The following is a 9,994-nucleotide window of genomic DNA, read 5'->3' as shown; positions in this document are numbered from 1 at the left end:
TGCTGAAGTTCATGAATGTATTGCCACATAAGAGATCAGCAGTTACCTGGGCTATTGTTGGAAAGACAAATAGAATATCCTAGAAGGGATATCACAGGAAGAAGGAAGGAAAAATCAAAATATAGAAATATCATAATATTGTGAAAGAAGTGAAGGAAAATGCACATGTAAGCAAAAGTGTATTTGTTTTTCTTGGGGGGTGGGGGCGGATTTTTATTTTCTCTCCCTGAAACCCTTTCTCAAGCATGGTTGTCACACGTGGTCAGTTTGAGAGTGAGGAAAGGTTAGACTCCAGGAGTTCCAGCCTCTTCTCTGACACAGCTCTATCAGAGGGGTAAGGGAGTGTGCTAATGAGGGCTGGGCCACATGCAATGCAGCTGGCAGTGACATTGGACTTGGTTTCTGATTCATCTCTACATTGGAAATACAACGGATCTTAGGGACATTTGATTATAAATGAGTGTTCTAAGGTGTATGTGTGACAGATTAACTAAACACTGGAATTTGCACTATCCTTAGATTTTCCTGTCATAAAGTATGAAATTCAATTACCCTTGAGGTCTCAGAATTTGATTCCGCTTGTAAGACAGATGTCTTATAGGCTGAGATCCCTAATGTGAGTTAATTGCAGCATAATAAGTGATGTTGCTGCTGCTGCTGCTGCTAAGTCACTTCAGTTGTGTCTGACTGTGCGACCCCATAGACCACCGTAGACCCCATAGACCCCATAGACCACCAGGCTTCTCTGTCCCTGGGATTCTCCAGGCAAGAACACTGGAGTGGGTTGCCATCTTCTTCTCCAAATAAGGGATACTAACATATGTTAAAAAGGAGGAAAAGAGTGGAGAGCCGAGAATGGGATAAGAGCAGGCTCTCTCAGCAGCACCCCAGCCTGCCCATCTCTTCTCCTCACCGTGCTCTCGTGGCCTGCCCAGCACACTGCTTGCACGGCACCCAGAACACCTTCCACCACGGCCACCTCAGCTAGCTCCCGCTTGGACAAAGCCATCAGGCAGGTGCACATGGCCCTACCTCAGGGTAAGGAAGTCCGAGCTCTGTACATCTGGATCGACGGTACTGCAGAAGGGCTGTGCTGTAAGACCTGAACCTTGGATTCTGAGCCCAAGTGCACAGAAGAGTTGCCCGAGTGAAATTTGGATGGTCTAGGACTTTTTGGTCTGGAGGCTCCAACAGTGACATGTATCTTGTCCCTGCTGCCATGTTTTGGGACCCTTTCTTCAAGGCCCCCAACAAGCTGGTGTTCTGTGAAGTCTTCAAGTACAACCCAAAGCCTGCAGAGACCAATTTATGGCACCCCTGTAAATGGATAATGGACATGGTGAGCAACCAGCACCCCTGGTTTGGAATGAAGCAGGAATATACCCTCAGGGGCACAGAAGGCACCTCTTTGGTTGGCCTTCCAATGGCTTTCCTGGGCCCCAAGGTCCATACTACTGCAGTGTGGGAGAGGGCAAGGCCTTTGGCAGGGACACTGTGGAGGCCCACTGCCAGTCCTGCTTGTACGCTGGCATCAAGATCAGGGGCATGGTTGCCAAGGCCATGCCTGTGCAGTGGGGATTCCAGATAGGGCCCTGTGCAGGAGTTGATGTGGGAGATCGTCTCTGGGCAGCCTGCTTCATCTTGCACCGTGTGTGGTCTTCTGAATGAACTGGCCATGAGCCCTTCCAGTACTAGTACCACGTGGACTAGACTTGCAGCCTCAAAACTCCTCCTAATGCTACATCTTGCTCCCATTCTTGCCCCTCTCAGTGTCTTCATAGCTATAACTCAAAAGTAGTTAATATCTGCTTACACCCAGTTAATATCTCTTGTTTCCTATGGTCAGGATTGAGGGGGTCAAGTTCTTAATCACTTCACAACCACCTACCTACCGCCACCCTTTTCTTTTTCCTATCATTGAAGCTTTCTAGTACATTAGTTGGGGGTGGGGGGACATAACCACTGCTTCCATTTAATCAGGTGTGTTTGTCCAATAGGCATAGCTCTCCGGACAGAGAGCCCAGTCACTGTGAAGGGATGCAGAGGACTTTTCTGAGTGGTTGTTGAATGGGGAGTGGGGGGAAGGGTACTGGATTCTGTGGTTAGGTTAGAATTTCCCTTCTTGGTGGGAAGTTCCATTATTTATGAGTTTGTAACCAATTTTATATTAAAAGTGAGAATTAGGAGGGAAGAAAGGGTGAGAACTCAGGTAGGAAAACACCCTAGATCTGCTGGTGTGAGCTTCCCTTCCCTGGGACTCAATGCCCTCACAGAATCAGCATAAATGGATGGATAGCCCTACTTTAAAAGAAAAGATTCTCATTGTGGGATCCTCCATTTATAACACAAAGCAGAGTAGTATTTTTATACTTAAATATAAAAAAGAAATTATATACATGGGTGTGCAGATAAATGTCTGTTTTCTCTTTAGGGAGAAAAAGCCATTCTGGTAACAGGGAACCCAAATTTGAGACAAGTAGTCTGCTTAGAAATTAAGGATCTCCTTTTGAGTTTGGTTGGGGATGGGGAAGGCTATGCTGGAAAAGTTGGCTGTTTGGGGCTGTTATTACCTCACTACCACTTCAGGGTTTCTCTCTGCCCTGCTTTCCCTTCTGGGGAAGCTGACATTGGTTAATTAATAGGTGGAAGCCCAAGATAGCAGTAGCCATCCACTGAACCCCAGGTTTAAAAGACACACATGTACTTGTACACACAGGGTTTGGAAATATGAGTTGGTTGGTCAACTTGAGTATGTTACTGACAAGGGGGTATTGGGGTTATTTTCCAGTGGGACTATCATGTCACTAAAGCAGGCCTTATATATATATAAAAGCAAAACAGAAGTTAGATTTTAATCATATTTGTAGGGTTTCTAAGTCTTTGTTTTACAGAATTGCTTGTTTGCTTCAGCTGTCTCCTCCTCATCTCTGCTCTGGAGGAGATGGGACAAGTCTGGAGTCTAAACAGTTATAATTTTGTATCTTTTTTATATAATTTTGTATCTGTTCTCTAAATGTGAAATGTTCCCTTCTTTTGTTAAGATTCCTGAGGAGTTATTTTTTTTTTCTTTTATAATAAAAATAAAGCCCACCTTTGTTCTTACCAAAAAAAAAAAAAAAAAAAAGGAAAAATAATGAATGACTAGAAAAGTGAGTGGTCACTTAGAAAAGTATGCAAATGAGATTTAAAGAAGCTAAACTGATCAGCCTCTGCCCTCAATGAAAGTAGAAGAGCTCTGGAGAACTTTGGAGAGCTATGGACCTAATCAGAGGGGTGTTTTTTGGCTTTCTGCAGATATGGATGAACTAACCTGATTCCATGATACAAAGAAAAGTCTGATTGCTAATTTCTAGAACTTTCTTGAAACATTCAGTCAAGTCCATCACTAAAAATATCTCCAAGTATAGATTGATACATTTGATTAACTGCATTGTATATAAACCTTCTATAATTTCGACTAGTCCATTGACTTTGTAAGAAAATCATCTCTGGTTGTGCTGATAAAACTTTGTGTCTAGAATCCTAGTCTGAGATACACTATCCTTTAAGCATTCAAGGACCTCCTGGAAGAAGAATCTGCATCCTTCCCTTGAGCACTAATTGGAGAAGGAAATGGCAACCCACTCTAATATTCTTGCCTGGAAAATTCCATGGATAGAGGCGCCTGGTGGGAGGCAGTCCATGGGGTACAAAGAGTCAGACACAACTTAGTGACAGACCATGCTCTTAAGCACTAATACCAGCTATACCCAAACTGGATGGAATATTTTATTTTGCATTTTGCACTTCTGGGCTTATTATCTAAGTAGATAAATAACTATACCGCACACAAAATGCATCAAAATGTATATTCATTATAAAGCTTAGGGTTATATTTATTATTTTTTAAGACCTTAATCTGTTTATTTTTTACAGCTTAAATCTTCTGAAGTGCAATAGTAACTAAGAAAGCGTTTCCACACTTTCTTTTCTTAAAATATGCCTTAAAACAAAAATTGATGTCAAATTAATAGATTAGTTTATTTGAGATATTCTAAATTTCTAATAGAACAAGTTAAATTGACTCACATTTAAATTAGCCAAGTCTTAAATTTGAAATTAGATGGTTGGCCCCATATGCACATGTATCCTTTGGAAAACTTTAGGACAAGAAAAAGTGCATTAAGGAAACTTCAGAGAAAGAGCTATCTTAGTTACTCAACCATCAGGAACTGCTCCCATGTGCATATGATGCCTTTCCATTTTTAGAGGGAATCAGCACTTGGAATTACAGAAATCATTGTCTTGAATAGATTCTTTTTGCTTTCCCACACAAGGGCATGTTTTTTCTTTTTTAAATTTCTTTATTTTTTATTGAAGGATAATTGCTTTACAGAATTTTGCTGTTTTCTGGGCATGCTTTTTAATTTATCCACCTTAAATGACATTCACAACTTTTCTGGACCATCAAGACAAACTATTTAGTCCATCAAAACAAACTGTTTAACAGCCCATGAGATGTAATGGTATGTTTTAAACATACTCTTAAAGAGATACTTTTAACTCCATCCAATAGAAAACCAAGATATACTTTAGCCTGAAATGTGGTTTCCTTTCTGATATACAGAACAACATCTCTTTTAAAAAATTGTTGTGTAAACTAGGAGTTTCATTTATTTGTCTCATAATTAACCCAATTTGCTCTTAAGAATGTCTCCTGACTCACACTCTCACAAAATAAGTGTGTTTTCCCCTGAAGAAACTAAGCTGCTCATAAATGGTTAATTTTTCAAAAGACATTTGAGAATTCAGAAGATGTGGCTTAACATCAATATCTGGATGAAGATTGTGGGTATTTTCATTTGAGATTGAGTAATTTTATTATTATTTCTAACAAGTAAAAAAAAAAAAAAAGACAAGTATGGTTTATTTAAAAAGTCACATAAGCTACCCAAACTATATCTGACTCATGGCCAAGTAGACAGAAAATTGCTGGTGTTGACATAATGCCAAAGAAAGGTGGTGGGGGACTGGTATATAAACAGCATTTTCATTTCCAAATGTCATTCAGAAGTTGATCATTCTGGATATTATGCAAAATTCCACTCAATATTCTCATATGAAGTTTCCTTCCATACTATTTTAGGATCATCCAAAGAACCTAGATGATGAGTAAACAGTGTGTATCTTTTACAAATCTCACTTTTAACATTTCAACACACATTTTCAGAATCGATCAGTGTCCCACACTCCCTACCTCACTCCAATAAACTTGAGATGATTATTCTGATGTTCTAGCAATCATACCACCAAGTCAAAGGACAGATACATATCACAGAGAGTATTTCCAATTAATATTATGCTGATACACTTCCTTACTTTGTAGAGATATTTCATTCTCAAAAATTCTACAAATAGGTCATATGTCTATGGCATGGTGATGACTAGTGTAAAAGTGTCTACGTGAGTCAGACACGTCTTCTGATGTTTCCTGCAGACTTTAGACAGATCACAATCTGCTACCTCTTCAATGACATTTTCAAAATCAGTACAAAGTACAAAGAGGCTACACATGTCTTTTCTCACTTGAAGGTGATTTGAGCTCATTTCTCTGTCTATCAGGCTCTCCTTGGCACTCCAGTTCCTTTGGGTTTGTTTGGTTAATTGGTTGGTTTGGGTTTTGCTTCCCTGCCCTCTCTGTCTCCACCACCCATTCTTAAGAAAAAAAAAAAATGAACATACAGAGCTGGAGGTGGGAAAATCACATTTTCCACCAAGTTAACGAGTCCTGAGACAACAGCTATATTGAGGGAGTAAGAGAACTATAAATTCTGACATTCCATCTCAAGATCCCATTTAAAGGAATGCAACAGCATTTATAATATTTTCACTCAATATCCTTCAGCTTGCTCAATCTCCTTAAAAAGCTTTGAAATAAATTCCTGACATCTTTCAAGCAGTTTCTCTTACAACAGATCCTGCTAGATTTCACAGCAAAATAAAGACTAAATGTAATAAGTTGAATATTATATTTTTCTAGCCCATGTAAGTTTCAAATATTTTTTAGTGAAGAAGAAAAAAAAATATATATGAAAGAGACAACAAGCAAAAGTAATCCAAATACATCCCTGAGAATGGCTATGGCAGAAGTAGATTGTACGAGGCAGGGGAGTGTTGTCCTAATTCATGCTATATTGTCAGTAACACAGATGTCACTGCTTTTGGTTCTCTATAACTCTGTTAAGAAAGTTATTTTCAAACACTCTAGCTTAATGGACAGTAAGCAAAATTAGCAGCCATCAACAGCCTCACTGTCTGAAAATGGATGACAGCAGTATCAGAGCCACCCGAGGGCAAAGTGACTCCTCTGGATTCCAGGACAGAGGCATAAGTGTTTATTTTTCAAGCAGCAAGTGCCCTCATGGATTTGGTTCCTCCACTCAGGAAGCAGACGTTACACTTCCTGTGTTCCTACTAGTCACCAGCCCTTCTCTTCCAGGGGACTGTCACACACTGGGAGGGGTTGCCCAGCTGCTCCGGAGCCCTGGCCACTCCAGGGTAAGCAGAGCAGTCTGGCTGCAGTCCACTTGGCTGTTCTAGTTTATCAAATCAAACCTCCTCTTACCTCGACTTCCTTGCTCTTCTCTTTGTTTCTTCCCATGGAACTTCTCCCATTGCCGGCCATCTCCCGGGCAGGGATTACGGAAATCTGGTGGAGGGGCATACTGGCAGGGCTGCAGGTGGCCAGTCCCTGACTGGATCCCTTATCTCTTCACTCACCCTGAGGAGCCCACCTGCACAGTTCATATCCTGGCTTTGCCAAGCTCAGTTCTAAACAAAAAGGGGAAAAATAGTGTTTGAGAAACTGTGCAGCAGAAGCCAGGATCTCTGGCCAAAAGGTCAAACATACTGAAAGGGAATCAAAAAGAAATGCAAGAGTAAATAGTACAAGAGACTGTTGCATCTCAAAAGGACGATTTACTGTACCGTTTTGTCACTGGAGCACTCCCTCTCCCCTAGAGGCATTATAGGAGACAATTCAATTTCTACGGTACCTAATAAATGTCACGAAAACCAAGGAAACCTAGGTCTCGCAGGCCCTTATTAGCAACCACATTTGCAGCCACTGCAGCCTCTGCTTTTATTTTTTTCCTGATTCCCCAGGAGTCCACTAAGCACCCAGAGATACTGCATCCTGCTGACTAGGTAAATAAGCAGAAGGCTGAAGAGCTTAGTGTCCTATTTGGAGCCAAATCTCTTCCTTGAGAAGAATGGCTAGCTGGCTGTGTCATTAGTGCATCTGTAATAATCTGCTTAGGTCAAAGGATCTACCTTAAAGTGAAGAGCATCCAATGAGGTGTTAAAAAATAAGAGACAGAGACTGGGAACAAGTGCAAATGTCTTTCTTCAGTTGGTTATTAAAGAGAGCTGCCTGCTGCCTGCACCTTTCTCAGTAAGATATCAGCAACACGAGTCAGAGGTATTGTTATTCCGAGTCAGAGGTATTGTTACTCCGAGAGTTGGAGCCACACAGCACTCATTTCTGCTTTACTGCAACTCCTGTGCTTCTGACTCTACTAAGGTCTTTATTGTCCCCTTTATAGATATGCAGTTTGGAGCAAATAAATGGCTAATCTAAATCTCTGCTCTTCCAAAAATAAATAAATAAATAAATATCCCCGTGGAGTGAGTTATTAAAATATATTAACTTTTAAAAGATCCCTTTTCTCCTGTTATCGTGTCTTCTTTGCTAGGGTATTTGGTATTCTGTTTTTAAAATGACAGACTCTTTTTCTTATTGTAATACATGTACTTTCTATTTTCTAGACATTGTGACTAAATCAAATCTTGTGCTATCTTTTATGTTTTTTTCACATAAGTGAAGCAAAGATCAGGAAATTAGATTTTATATGTCTTCAGACACTGCTTTTGAGTTCAGATTTGTCCCTAATCACATAGGAGTTTTTCAAAGTAGTTTCTAGCTGCAATTCATCTCTAGCTTTCTATTCACAACAATAATGACATTTCCATATGACATTCCAATTTGTTTAAACTCTGGCAAAGGTAAAAAAGTGGAAAAGGTAGTATGGGTATTGGCAATTAAAAAGCTAAAGATCATTGAAGATTGCTAAAAATCTTTCATTAAAATACTTACTGAAGTGAATACTTTGATGTACTTGTGAGCATAGCCTAATTTTTCAATCTAAATTTGCCACCTCACATGAATTCTCACAGGTGGCTCTATGACCATGAGGCTCACCTTGGGGTGCTTCATAACACATAGATGGATCTATGAGACTCATTTTACCACAGACTGAGGTTCAGCAGGCTGGCAGGGAAAATGTGAGGTGGACATTTCTTTAACAGATCACTGATGATTCTAACATAAATCAATTTTGAAAATTCCCAAAGATAGCAATAAAATAACCTTAGAACAATAGGCTGTTTAAAGTTTACCTAGTGACAAGTGTCTTGCTTTAAAATAGTAAAATAAATTAAAGAAATGTTAGGTAGGCCTACACCTAGTATTTATTCCTCATCATTCTGAGTTTACAAAGTACATCTGGAAAACTTTAATGAAGGAGCTTAAAAGCCAAACTCTTCCAAAACTGTTCTATCCAAAGTTAAGTAGATAATGCTTAAACATTTCTATAGCTCTGGGATCACAGATGACATCTGTGACCTGTAATTATGAGGTGGGTGTTTTCTTACTTTAAAAATAACTGTTAATCCCTCTATCTAAAAGGATTGTCTTAATTAAGGGAAGGATGGGAATAGAAATCTGTAAATTTAATCCTGTGTGGCAAATACTAAAATGCAAATTATGAATCTGTTTAAAAAAGTAATATTGTCTGTGTTTCCATCCATGAAAATTTCCACAAAAAGCTAAGGCAGCTTTCCAGATAATTTAGACTTAGATACTTTTGCTTAAAATATTCATTGAAGTTACAGAAAGGAGATTTTTTAGCTTGAAGTAACTAAATGGCTTTCATAATCCTTTACTTCTTTATGCATGTTTGGTTATCCTTTGTTTACTCTGAAGTCTTTTTCTTTAATATTAGATTTTAATTTCAAGCTAATTTGATTTATGTGGTTGAGCTATTTCAATTAGTTTCCTTTTGCCTTAAAACTTAAATATAAATCTGGAAAATATTTTCTTTGTCAAATATTTTACACACTAAAAAGACCAGTTGCAATTTAATAATCATGGTTTATTATGTCTTTTCAACTAAATACTTCATAAATTACAAGAATAATTGCTAACCAGGGTGTTTAATAAATACTTACCTAGTACTATATTAGATACTGGCACACACTGAGCTTTTAAATTTTTTAAATCAGGGGAAAAATGTTTTCAACACTCTGTGGGTTCTAATACTGCACAGCCTTGGAACACTGGATCCTACACCAGTCAATATCAAGGATGCACTTATCTAACACTTTTCCTTAAGCAGCTCTCAAAGTGCTCTGCTAGCTGGAAGCATGGAGTCTTGCTGGGATGGCTCTTTATATAACAATCCAAAGCTGAAAGAAAGGTAATGGAATGCAGTTCTCCTGTGGGAGCACAATCTATTTTGCTCAGTAATTAAACCCTATGGAATAAATAAGAAGCAAAGCATTCAACAGCAGAGCATGACCAGACACAGGCCCCCATATCAGAGACGAGTCCTGGATGTCAGAATCACTTAGCTAATTTGTGTGTACGTGCACCAGCAATCATAAGACATGATCCAGAATTCCAAACTTGTTTTTGTCGATACTATTGACTACAATTATTGCTGAAACCATCTTGGATCCACTTGAATATTATTTCACACACATGACTGAATTGTGTTTGTTTTGCTGCCATCTTTTGGCTTCCAACCTCTGGCTCTGAAAACAGTATCCCAGTTACTACATCTGGCTAATAACTTTGAGATTTGCAGGTGGTAATTCTAATGCTGGAACCTCAGCCTTCCCCAAAAGATTCTGATTTGGTGCTTCTCCTTGGTCTTGAAGGCCTCAGTGGTCTCTA

The 9,994-nt window shown here is 39.2% G+C and overlaps 1 pseudogene; it reads left to right on the top strand.

Annotated features, from left to right (window-relative positions):
• The first annotated feature begins 245 nt into the window (after nucleotides 1-245).
• On the top strand, nucleotides 246-1,668 carry LOC138442857 (glutamine synthetase pseudogene; annotated as a pseudogene).
• The last annotated feature ends 8,326 nt before the right edge of the window (nucleotides 1,669-9,994 follow it).

Source organism: Ovis canadensis, chromosome 6 (assembly GCF_042477335.2).
Source record: "Ovis canadensis isolate MfBH-ARS-UI-01 breed Bighorn chromosome 6, ARS-UI_OviCan_v2, whole genome shotgun sequence".
In the NCBI taxonomy this organism is placed as follows: domain Eukaryota; kingdom Metazoa; phylum Chordata; class Mammalia; order Artiodactyla; family Bovidae; genus Ovis; species Ovis canadensis.
The sequence above is the reverse complement of the archived record's forward strand: the minus strand, read 5'-3'. Positions and strand labels throughout refer to the sequence as shown.